At 37.9% G+C, this 13,090-nt stretch overlaps 1 long non-coding RNA gene across 3 annotated transcripts in view; it reads right to left on the reverse strand.

The window, feature by feature from the left end:
- Positions 1-13,090, reverse strand: part of LOC112646564 (uncharacterized) — a 137,062-nt gene that overhangs the window by 56,904 nt on the left and 67,068 nt on the right. The gene's annotated exons all lie outside the window — the stretch shown is intronic.

Consider the following 13,090-nt stretch of genomic DNA (forward strand, 5'->3'; position numbering starts at 1 on the left):
CTCTCCCATAAAGGGGCAGAAAGTCCTCTGGGTCAGCAATACTTGATTGTATCCTTGCTGTATGTATCAGTATAGCTAAGGATAAAATGTGTCAATTTAAAAAGGGATCCCTGGGTGGCGCAGTGGTTTAGCGCCTGCCTTTGGCCCAGGGCGCGATCCTGGAGACCCGGGATCGAATCCCACGTCAGGCTCCCGGTGCATGGAGCCTGCTTCTCCCTCTGCCTGTGTCTCTGCCTCTCTTTCTCTCTCTCTGTGACTATCATAAATAAATAAAAATTAAAAAAAAAAAAAAAAAAAAAAAAAATTTAAAAAGGCATTGCTGAGCCACAGAAGCAAAGAATCAAGAGTTTCAGATCAGCATAGGTGATAATGGTGCATATTCGAATACTTCCTGAGCAACAATGACTCCCATCCAAGGGATCCATTTGGTTCAAGTATCAGGCCAACCAAGCCACAAAATTTACACAAGAAATCATTTTCAACCTGTCAAGATAAAGGCCAGGGCCTGGACTGTAGATTCATCAAGGTAACATCACCACTGGAGACTTCTTAAAAAACAAACAGGTCCTCCATGGGTCCTCAGTGAGCTCTTTTTCCTCCGTATTTGGAAACCCAATGGTATATTTCTACCATCTTTTGCTGTTTTTAGGCCTGCTTTGAATTCACATAAGGCGTTGTTGAAGAATATATACCACAAATCTATTATAAACATAGGTCAACTGGATTCTCCCCACAGACCCACAGATAATACATATAAAAACTGGGGCAAGTGGAGTGAGAGAAAGAAGTTGCAGCAAAGAGTACTGTGTGCTTAAGGAATGGATTTATGAAACAACTCTGGGAGACCACACTGATAGAAAATTCATGGACACTTTTATCTGTTTTATATATTGGGGAGGTCTACATGAGATTTTTTTTTTTTTTGAAGAATGGGTCCCACTGCTTTACACACAAAAAAATCTGAACACCAGTGACATAGAAGGAAGAGATGGTAGATGTGGTTTCATGAAGTAATGTCTATTGTTTCTTTGGAAATCAATTTGCAGGCATTCATGGCTATGGTTGATTGAGATATGTTGTTGGCAATGGATCCCAAGGAGTTTTCCAGGGTGGTTCTATCCAGTATTCGCCCAAGAATGTGACTTACACTGTAGAAAAGCCCTCATATCTAAACTCCAACTTCAATCCTAAATAGATGTGCATTTTTTAGACATTATGATGGAGACAAAGGGAATGGAGAGCTTTTTGGAAATACTAAGCAATTCTTTTTGAATGGAAGCCCTTATCAGGAGGCGGTGGGAATTATCAATATGGACTCTGGAGCTGAGCCACTGAGTTCAAACCCCAGAGCTACTCCTTACTAGCTGTGTGGTCTCAGGGATTACATAACCTCTCTAAGCATCTCAATTGATATAAGTGAAATGACAATCACATGAGAGTACTGTGAGGATTAAATTTCTGTCAAGTGCTTTGTATTGAGGCTAGCACAGAGTAGTCTCCACAATTGTCAGTTTATATATTATCACAGTGGGAACAAAGATTTGAAGATGAAATAGAAAGTGGTTTGGAGAAGAGAAAGCAGTCCAACAGAGGGAAGGCATGAAGCAAGCGCAAAATAAGGAGTGTAAACAGGGGAGATAGGGGAATTAAAGGAGATTTTGTGATTTTCTTAGGTTTGGGCCTCACTCCATAGGGCTGTTTAGTAATTCACTCATGCAGAAAAATATCTGCTAAGAGCTTATTCTGTGCCAAGCACCACAGTAGTAGAATAAGAAGGTAGACAATAAGGCAGGATTCCTACCCCTAAACTAGTCCATTTGTTCAGAAACACAGACCAATAATTACAATCCTAAGAACAGGGTTACAATAGAGGTATGTAAAAGTGCTATGGGAACACAGAGGTTACAGTGATTATATTTGACAAAGAAGGGAGAGATCTTCTTGAAACTAGAAGTTTCAAGTTGGTCAGAGAGGGGATTGCCCAAAAAATGACAAGAGATATTTAGTAAATTTAAGCATTATCTCTACTCAAGTTTAGAATAGCTGAGATTCTAACCTATTTTGTTCCTCCATACATCAGGCTGAAACTAAAGCAGTGGCCCCTAAAATTCTGCTTCGTCAGACTCCATCCACAGTCTTCTTAAAAATAAGGAAAAAACATTCCCAATTACCTAGGGAGCCATCCCTGAAAGAAGTTTGCTTTCCTAAAGCTGATCACTGTTTTGACACTTAAGAGGAACTGTAGAGAAGAGGATAACTAAACTTCTCTCTCTTGTGCAGTAAGTTCATAACTGTCGCACTTGAGGATGGAGCATTCACAAATGGAAAGAAGCCAGATGAGGATTATAGGAATTTTATGCAGTATAATGTTGGAGGAGGGTAGGGTGAATAACTCCCCTCCTCAAGACGTCCATGAACCTGTGAATATGTTACCTTTCATGGTAATGGAGTTTTGACAGATGTGATTAAGTAAAAAATCTCCAGAATGAAACAGGATGATGGAAGCAGATATTGGAGTGATGTGCTTTGAAGATGGAGGAAGGGGCCGTGAGCTAAAGAACACCGAGTCTCTACAAGCTGGAAAACACAAGGAAAGAGATTCCCTTCAGAAGCCTCCAGAAGGAACACAGCCCTGCCAACACCATTAGCCCCATAAGACTCATTTCATACTTCTGACCTCCAGAACTCTAAGAACATAAATTTGTGACTTTTTTAAGCCACTAGGTTAGTAGTAATTTGTTAAAACACCAACAGGAAACTGATATGGCAGAAAGGGGTTTCCTCCAAAGACCTCAAAGCCCAAGCAAATACTTAATCTTCTCAATATCCTAGAGAAGATAAAACAGAAAAAGAGAAAAAAAAAAAAAAAAAAAAAAAAAAAAAACAGAAAAAGAGGAGTTTGAGCAGGTCATCTGAGACTAAAACCAAATCAATAGCAGAAAAGAGAAAATACCAAGTTTAATACCTGGAGGGAGACATGATCCTCCCAACTCCAAAAACACAGCTCTCTGGAGCTTCATTTGAGTGAGGGGGTTGGATCCTGCCCTTGGGGAAGCCCAGGCATTTCACTATGATGATTTCTTAAGATCATAGTAAAGAAGATGGTGGCCCACTTTGGTTATCCTCACTGGCAGCAGAATGATGTACCATAAGAACTGGTACTGACACAATGAAACCACAGCCAGGAGTGCCCCATTCCACCCCAAATAAGAAGAAAGCATTATTGATCCTAGCCACAGAAAGGAAGACAAAAAATTCTCTTACATTCCCAGAGCAGTCAAAGTTTGTGCTAATGTTTGTGGGAGAAAAAGGAGAAAGCAAAGTAGGAAAGAAAATAATCTGCATTACTCACATCCCCAAGGAGATCAACAGACTAAGAACTCTAGGGAATGCCAAATTTAGTTCTTTGCATCACACCTAATACACAGATCCCTTGCAAAGACACTTAAATGCTATTATCAATAACATCACCTTCTAAAATAAACATCTTTTCATCTATGAAATTTTCCCCATTTTGACCATGTAAAACCTGCAAATTAAACATACACCAGGAGATGAAGGCAATAAGGCAGACAATCTCCAGCTAAGAAATTTGAAAAAAAAAAAGGGGGGGGGGGGATAAAAAAAATCAACCTTTGATGAAATAATTGCTTCTGCTGTTATTTTTTTGCTATTGCTTCAGAAATGTTCTGTCTCTCTTTCTCCCTTTCTTGTCCCTATAGTGCGGTGCCCCGCTGCTGTGAAGATGAAAGGTCCAGTCTCTTTAAAATTTCATGCAGAGCTCTTCACAACATTGAAGCTTTAAAGGCCCATGGCAAATTCAACATATTGTTACACTTGATGGAAGGAGATAAAAATTACATGCAAAACATACTGTATATTCATTGTCTGGAAATACTATAAAGTTACAGCTTCCTATATTTTCTTAACCAGTATGGACATAGACATTCTGATTTCAATATTTAGGAACACAAAAGATACACATGGAGTGAGTATTGTAGCAAAAATAAGAATGAAATTCAAACCACCTAAGGTTAGATTAGGGTCCTAGGATATGTGAATAGTTTTATTCATCGTTTCCCTAAATTGTTCTAGATATGTGAAGCATATTTAAAAGACACCAAAAGATACAAAGGGCAAAAAAAAAAAAAAAAAAAAGATTTTCTAAAACTTGAGTATATCATGGGGTTCTTTGCCCTAAGTTATTCTCTATAAGAAAAATGTAGGGATAGCAGATTTATTTTTATGTAAAAATTATCACACACACACACACACACACACAAAACATTAAAGGCTAGAACTAAAGATAGTGGGATAGAAAGCATAGTAATCACAAAAGTAGGTTTAACAATCATCATTTAATTGTAATAGATGGACTTGATTTTAAAATGCATTTTAAAGTCTAAAGTTCAACATCTAAATTTTATGTCTATGTTTTGCTATAGTTGTTTTTATATGGCCCCACTGAGCCAGGCTCATATATTTGTATTCAGTCACTCTCTTTCAAACATTTATTGAACATCTACTGCATGCCAGGCACTATGCTAGGTCCGAAAAACAAAAACAAAAACAGAAAGATGTAGTCTCTCCCTAGAGAGGGATTACAATAAAGTAAAAGGAGATAAACACAGTAAGAAATAAGTGTGATAAAGTCTTAAAGGTCCTATGGCTAAAGGAAGGACTAGTTCCTACTGTAGGAAAAGAAAAAGTTGTATTCAGAAGTCAGCCTTTGAGCAGAGATTTAGACACCATTTGGGAGCTGATGACATAACCCAAGGCAGGGGTGGTGGAGTGAGGAAAGGGGAGGGATTTCAGGAAAATTAACAGTACAAAATTTACAGCACTTGGATACTGATTAGAAAGCAAGAGCATGAGAGGAGTGTAGAATGAATCCCAGATTTCTAATGTTGCCATCATTCACCTATTCATTCATTATTTCAAGAGTTATTTACTACCAAATAAGTGCCAGGTACTATTCTACATACTGGAGACAACGAACAAATCACAAAAGAATACAACTCCATAAACTTAAAGAGGATGATAAGTGGAACACCAGTCAACAAATGAGCAAGTACTATTAGGATATGTAAGTCCCATGAAGAAAATAAAACCGGGAAGGTTTAAGGAGCAAAGATAAGGTAAAGACAGCTATGGTGGGGTGATCAAGATGCAGTCTCCTGGGGATAAAGGAGTATACTTGTGATGAGCACTGGGTGTTGTATAGAAGTGTTGGATCACCAAACTGTACACCTGAAACTAATATTACACTGTACATTAACTAACTAGAATTTAAATAAAAACCTGAGGAAAAAAATTAAAAAGATGCCATCTCAGAGATAGCCATGCAGGGCCAGATTACATAGGATTTATAGGCCAGTAAAGAGTTTCATTCCATTCAATTGTAATGGGAAATTTTGCATTTTTAAAGCAGAGGAATGACCCCCCCCACCCCCCAAAAGAAAATCAACAGGAAAATAGATGAGGGAATAAAGAAATCAGAGAGGCCAGCTTGAAGGCTCTTGAAGTGATCTACACTGGAGATAATGGGGACTTGGACCACAAAGGCAGGGCAAGTGAGAAAAGATGGGCACTCAGGGTCCCTCTTACAGGTGGAGTTGATAGGTGGTGCTAAGGGGGGGCTCTGCAAGGTAATCAACTTTGACTCCTAGGCTTTGGCTTTAGAGACTGAGTGGTTCAAGCAACTGAAATGGGGAAGACTAAGAGGCAGAGGCAAAGTGGACAAGGGGAAATCAAAAACTGGGGCATGTTAGATTTGAGATGCCTCTTAAGACATTTAAGCAGACATATCAATTAAGCAGTTGCACATAGGAGACTGGAACTCACAGTAGAGGTCAGGGCTAGTTATGAATTTGGCAGTATCTCTCAGTATGTAGATGCAAAGTCAAGGAGCTGAATGAGATCACATGGCAATAGGAGGAAGTACTATCAATAGATAAAAGAGCCTTGAGACTCCCACACCCAGAGGTCAGTCAGAAAGGGAGACCAAGGTGAGCCAAAGAGAACAAGAAGCCCCAGCCACAGAGATAGAAGGGAAACCAGGAGAATATGTTGACACAAAAGCCAAAGGAAGAAACGACATTTGAGGAGGCAGTGATCAGGTATGGAAAAAGCATCTGAAAAGTCAAGGAATACGAGGGCATAGACATGAGCCCTGTATTGGAAGAAAAGATTGTTGGTGACCTTAAAACCAGAGTTTCTGTGGAGTTGAGAGGGCAAAAGACCTAGGAATGTTTTGAGAAGAGAGTAAGACATAATGAAGTAGAAAGAGCCAGTGTCAGCAACTTAAAGGATTTAAATTTTGTTGTAAAAGCCAAAAGATGGGACTATAGGTGAGTTAGGAGTGGGGACATGTGAAGTTAAGGGAAGGGTGATGTCAGAGCATGAATTTATGTGATGATAGTAACAATCCTGGAAAGAGGCAAAAAATGATGATGCAAGGAAAAGAAGCCTTAAGGCAAGAGATATGATCCAGAATCTAAGAAGTGGGGTTTCTTTGATAGGAGTAGGCATTTAATATTAAAAAAAAACTGTAAAGCACATTGCCATATTTATGAAATATGAATATAGATTATATATTAAATGACATTGGTTTTTTTGTCTATTTTTTTTATTGGAGTTCAATTTGCCAACATATAACACCCAGTGCTCATCCCTTCCAGTGCCCCCCTCCATTGTTGAATCAGTATTAATTGTCTTGGACATGAGAATGGTAATGTCATATAAGAAATGTTCTTTTCCTAGGCAATAAATCCTCAAGTATTTAAAAATGAAATAACATGACATTTCTTAGTTTCAAATGATTTTAGAAAAAAGAAATTCATAGGATAGACAGATTGACTAATTGATGGCTGAAACAAATGTGGTAAAATTAAACAATCAGTAAATCTAAGAGAAGTTTGGTTCGATGTGTGCTGTGCTATTCTTTCAACTTCTCTATTGATTTGAAGTTTTTCCAAATGACCGTTGCACAGGGAGAAATTACAGATGCTTGGGATGACTCCCTCCCCAGCAGGCCTTCTAAGTATTTTTTTTTTAAGATTTATTTATTTATTCATTCAGAGAGAGCGAGAGAGAGGCAGAGATACAGGCAGAGGGAGAAGCAGGCTCCATGCAGAAAGCCCCACATGGAACTCGATCCTGGGTCTCCAGGATCACACCCCGGGCTTTAGGTGGCGCTAAACCGCTGCGCCACCGGGGCTGCCCCCCAGCAGACCTTCTAAACAGAATCTCTCTGGAGATGGGACCCAGGAATCTGGTTTTCTTTAAAGATTTTATTTATTCATGAGAGACACAGAGAGAGACAGAGAGAGGCAGAGACACAGGCAGAGGGAGAAGCAGGCTCCACACAGGGAACCCGATGTGGGCCTTGATTCCGGGTCTCCAGGATCACCCCCTGAGTGGAAGGCGCGCTAAACCGCTGAGCCACCCAGGCTGCCCCAGGAATGTTTTTTATGAAAGCTCTTATGATGATTCTGATTAACAGCTAGATTGCAATGATCTATTGCTGCATATAAACCACTTCAAAGCTCACTGGCTTAAAACAGCCACCATTTTATTGTGGGAGAGTCTCAGGGATCTCTTATCTATTGACAGTACCCACCCACCACACAATCTCATTCAGCCCCTGACTTTGCATCCACATACTGAGAGACTCACAAATCTGTAGGCCAAGAATCTAGGTAGGACTCAGAAAAGCAGAGTCTTTGCTGGGACTGTAGGATTCAAGATTGCCTTACTCACTATCTGGACCCTGGGTGCTGACTGTTGCCTGAGGCTGCTCCATGTGGCCTTTCTCGAGCAGGATAGCCTATATTTCTTTACCTAATGTACTGGCTCCCTCTCTAGCCCTATAGAAGCTGTTAAGACTTAGGCTTGGCAGTGCAGATGACTTCCATCACATTCTATCAGTCAAAGCAGGTCACAGACTCAGCTCAGATTCAAGGAGGTAAAGGAGTCTCCATTTCTTGATGGAAGAACAACATCACATTATAACATCACATGTGGAGAATTCAAGTGTGAATCACTGCAGGCTGTTTTAATAACCTACCACAGACACCCCTAAATTAGACTACCAACCTAAATAATACAAGCCCAACTTAAATACAAGCTTGTGTTATAATGCAATTATCCTGTCCATATGTAAATGATTCTTCAAAAACTGAAAATAATTCATTTTCTTAATTTGGAATAAACTAACAATCAAATGATGTTATTAATTTGCTCCATAGATCGTAAACATTACAAAAGTAAAAATTCAGTCTCTCCCACTGATTCTCAGTCTCTGAGGCCCAGATTCAAATCACAGAGGTTCTTTTCTGGAGGTACAATCCAAGAAATTCTAGAATCAAGGAAGTTCTCACCAATCCCACAAACAAATGGGAGAGTAGAACTGGAATAAGGATGTTCTTCTTGTGCAGAGAGTAGCTCTGTTGATGACAGGGCTATAACCTACAACCTCTTCCCCTTGAGTAATTTCTCAAAGGTTCATTATTTATCATCATTTTACAGAGGTGACCAGGCCTTCAACCATGATCTTGCATGGGAGGAGGATTGTAGGGCCAGAACTTTCCAAAGCAGACTGATAGAAGATGGGAGCCCCTGTTCTAGCTCTTGTAACCATTACCAGAGCTCCCAAATAATGGATGGTTTTGATTATGTTCATTTATGAGACCTTTTAAAGCACATGTATGTCCTTCTCTAGAATGGCTCTTCACATATGATCCTTTGTCTACAAGTCTATTTGTATCAGCCATCAAAATAAAAAGGTAGGGGATCCCTGGGTGGCTCAGTGGTTTGGCACCTGCCTTTGGCCCAGGGCGCAATCCTGGAGTCCCGGGATCGAGTCCCACGTCGGGCTCCCGGCATGGAGCTTGCTTCTCCCTCCTCCTGTGTCTCTGCCTCTCTCTCTCTCTGGGTCTATCATTCATAAATAAATAAATAAATAAATCTAAAAAACAAAACAAACAAAAAAACAGAATAAAAAGGCAGCATCTGACATTATGCCTCAAAAATTATTAAGGTATAAGACTAACCCATCTTGTGCTTCTTGTTAATCTCAGCCCTATTCATGTAAACTACTTTGTAATGTACTCGCTGGAGTTGTGCAGTATGGTAGCTCTGAGTGTCAGTGCTAGATTTTAAACCCAAGTCCACCTGGCTTAAAGCTTGAGCTACTTGGACTACACAAAGCAGAGATACAATGAAAGGTATGAATCTGATTCTTCAGAAAGTCAAAAGCCTCCTTCTTGGAACCAATTAGCTAAATGAAGAGGCATTTAACTTTCTCAAGGGTTCCTGAAATTACCCACAGAGGAGGAGTGATGAGTGGAAATGCATTAGAGTTCCATGGGCTCTAGCTCTAACTGCCATGAATGAGCTGTGTGACCTTGGGCCTATCACTTCTCTTCTCTGCACTCTATATCTTCATCTGTCATGGGATGAGTTTCTATTATAGCTGCTTACTCTTAAGACCAAAACCATTTGTGTGTGCTCATACACATTCATATGAAGAGCACTTCTATCAAATGTATGCACTCTTTAAGGACAGGTAAGTATTTGTGATGAAAATGTTACCATCAATTACAACCCACTTTAAAAGTATATACTTCATAAGTTTTTACTTTGTCCTATTCTCTTCTAAATAGTAACTTCCACTTGACAGTGTATTTAGTTTAGTTTCAAATCTATTTTCTATTTTAAATTTGTATCTTTAAATCCTTAGCATCTCAAATTTAGTTTTTTTTTCATTTTCCAATACTTTCCAAGCTCACTTACATTACATAAGAAACAACAAGTGTTGGTAAGGATGTGGAGAAAAAGGAACTCACATGCACTGTTGGTGGGAATGCAAACTGATATAGCCACTGTAGAAAACAGTATGGAGGTTCCTCAAAAAAAATGAAAAATAAAACTACCCTATGACCCAGTAACCACACTACTGGGTATTTACCCAAAAAATACAAAACCACTAATTTAGAAGGATATACATGCCCTATGTTTACTGCACCATTGTTTACAATAGCCACTATATGGAAGCAGCCCAGGTGCCTTTCGATAGATGAATGGATAAAGATGTGGTATATACACAAAATGGAATATTATTCAGCTATAAAAACTAATGAAACCTTGCCATTTACAACATGGAGGAAGCTGGAGAGTATAAAATGAAATAAGTCAACCACAGAAAGACAGGTACCATATGATTTCACTCACATGTGGATGGAATTTAAGAAACAAACAAACAAAAAACGCAAGCAAAGGTAAAAACAAGAAAAGAGAGAGAGGGAGAAAGAGAAACAAACCAAGAAATGTACTCTTAGCTATAGAGAACAAACTGATGGTTACCAAAGGGGATGTGGGTCAGAGGATAGGTGAAAAAGGTGATGGGGATTAAAGAGTACACTTACCATGATAAGCACAAAGTAATGTATAAAAATGAAAAAGTACAACATCCCTTAACCCTTAACAAAATAGCTAGAATGCACACATCTCAACATAATAAAGGCCAACATAATAAAGGCCTTACATGAAAAGCCCACAGCCAACATTTCAACATACTCAATGGAGAAAAACTGAGAGCTTTTCCCTTAGGGTCAGGAACAAGACAAGGATATATACTCTCATCACTTTTATTCAACATAGTATTCTAAGTCCTAGCCACAGCAATCAGATAATAACAAGAAATAAAAGGCATCCAAACAGGTAAAGAAGAAGCAAAACTTTCACTTTTTGCAATGACATGACACTATATATAGAAAACCTGAAAGACTCCACCAAAAAACTACTAGAACTAACAAATGAGCTCAGTAAAGTCACAGGATAAAAAAATAATGTACAGAAATATTCTGCATTCCTAGGCACTAATAATGAAGAAGCAGAAAGTGAAATTAAGAAAAAAAATCCCATTTATGACTCCACCAAAACCAGTAAAATATCTAGGCATAAACCTGACCAAAGAGGTGAAAGACTTGTATTCTGAAAACTATAAAACACTGGTGAAAGAAATTCAAGATGGGATGCAAAGAAATGGAAAGACATTCCATACAAATGAGTTGGAAGAACAAATATTGTTAAAGTGTCTATACTACCCAAAGCAATCCATAAATTTAATACAATCCCTATCAAATGCCAACAGCATTTTCCACAGAATTAGAACAAACAATCCTAAAATTTGTTTGGAACCACAAAAGACCTCAAATAACCACAGTCATCTTGGAAAAAAAAACACAACTGAGGTATCACAATTCCAGATTTCAAGTTATATTGCAAAGCAATAGTAATTAAAACAGTATGGTGCTGGCATAAAAATAGACACATCAATCAATGGAATAAAACAGAAAACCCAGAAATAAACCCATAGTCATATGGTCAATTAATCTTCAACAAAGGAGGAATGGCTATCCAATGGGGAAAAGACAGTCTTTTCAACAAATTACCTTGGGAAACTTGGACAGCCATGTGCAAAATAATGAAACAGGACTACTTTTTTTCACTACACACAAAATAAATTCAAAATAGATTAGAGACTTAAATGTGAGCTCTGAAACCATAAACTTGGAAAGAGCACAGGCAGTAATCTCTCTGATTTTGGCCATGGCAACATCTTTCTAGACATGTCTCCTGAGACTAGGGAAATAAAAGCAAAATAAACTATTGGGACTACATTAAAAAAAAAAGAAGTTTCTGCATAGAGAAGAAAACAATCAACAAAATAAAAACACAACTTACAGAATGGGAGAAGATATTTGCAAATAACATATCTGATAAAGGGTTAGTATCCGAAATATATAAGGAGCTGATGGAACTCAACATCCAAAAAACAAACAATACAATTAAAAAATGGACAGAAATCATGAACAGATACTCTCCAAAAAAGACATCCAAATGGCCAACAGACACATGAAAAGATTCTCAACATCATTCAGCATGAGGGACATACAAATGAAAATAACAATGAGATATCACCTCACACGTGTCAGAATGGCTAAAATAAACAACACAGGAAACAACTGATGTTGGCAAGGATATGGAGAAAGGGGAACTCTCTTCTGCTGGTGGGAAAGGAGCCACTGTGGCAAACAGTATGGAGTTTCCTCAAAATGTTAAAAAAAAGACCCACTATGATCCAGCAATTGCACTACTAGGTATTTACCCAAAGAATACAAAAATACCAATTTGCAGGAATACAAGCACCGCAATGCTTATTGCAGCATTATTTACAAAAGCCAAACTATAGAAGCAATCCAACTGTCTGATGAGTGGGTAAAGATGTGGTATACATACACAGTGGAATATTATTCAACCATAAGAAACGATGAAATCTTACCATTTGCGACACCATTGATAGAGGTAGAGAGTACGATGCTCAGCAAAGTAAATCAGAGAAAGACAAATACTATATGATATAACTCACATATGGAATTTAAAAAACAAATAAGCAAAGGAAAAGAGAGACAAACCAAGAAACAGACTGAACAAACTAATGGTTACCAGAGGGGAAGTTGGTGGGATAATCCAAGAAATAGGAGATAGGGATTAACATACTTTACAACATACTCTATTACTTTATTATTACAACATTCTTTATTTAACATACTAAACAACATACTTAATTATGATGAAAAAATAAAATGATAACAAAGAAAAAAATTGCTAAATCACTATATTGTACACCTAAAACTAATAGAACACTGTATATTAACTATACTGGAATAAGAAAAAAGACTTTTTAAAAGTTCACTTACATTATCTATACTATAAGAGGTTTTGCCTTTTTTACTTTTTTTTTATCTCTATGCAAATTACTGGAAAAAATTATAGGAACTATCCCCAACGCCAATCAGTGTTCTTTAATAAAACAGTACAAATCATTACATATCAATATTTATAAGTATCAATATGTAAGCAGTATGTTTTACTGAAAAAAATCTATAGATGGGGTGTCTGTATGTTTACATTTGAATGTCATTTTAACATTTTCATGTTATAATAATATCAGTACTTACCACATACTAAAATGGTAACAATATGGGAAATGTTTTGTAAATTGTAAAGTACTGCTTTGAAAGTT

Source organism: Canis lupus, chromosome 5 (assembly GCF_003254725.2).
Source record: "Canis lupus dingo isolate Sandy chromosome 5, ASM325472v2, whole genome shotgun sequence".
NCBI classification, from domain to species: Eukaryota; Metazoa; Chordata; class Mammalia; order Carnivora; family Canidae; genus Canis; species Canis lupus.